The following is a 329-nucleotide window of genomic DNA, read 5'->3' as shown; positions in this document are numbered from 1 at the left end:
TTCAGCAGCCGGCCTTGCGCTGTGAGCCTTAGGGTTTGTGTCTGGGCTTTCCAGGTGCTGGGAGCCCGGACGCAGAGCCGCTGGGGACTCTGGAGGGAGCAGCAGTGACCAGGCCACAGGACAGCACCCGCAGGGCCTTCCCTTGCTCTCATTCTTTTATTTGGGCGGGGGGCGTATTTTTCATTCATTCATTTGACAACTTTTACAGGAGCTTGCTCTTCTTTTATTGTGGGAAAAGACACATGACATTGCCCACCTTTCCCGTCGTCGGGCGCATAGGCCAGCGGCGGCAGCACAGTCACGGGATGTCCATCTTCCCAGCTGAGACT

General features: G+C 57.1%; 1 protein-coding gene across 1 annotated transcript in view; it reads left to right on the top strand.

Moving 5' to 3' along the window:
• The window catches only part of CFAP99 (cilia and flagella associated protein 99), a 22,756-nt gene that overhangs the window by 9,560 nt on the left and 12,867 nt on the right, over positions 1 to 329 (top strand). The window lies entirely within an intron of this gene.

Source organism: Myotis davidii, unplaced genomic scaffold (assembly GCF_000327345.1).
Source record: "Myotis davidii unplaced genomic scaffold, ASM32734v1 scaffold937, whole genome shotgun sequence".
In the NCBI taxonomy this organism is placed as follows: domain Eukaryota; kingdom Metazoa; phylum Chordata; class Mammalia; order Chiroptera; family Vespertilionidae; genus Myotis; species Myotis davidii.
This window is presented reverse-complemented; position numbering and strand designations above follow the sequence as displayed.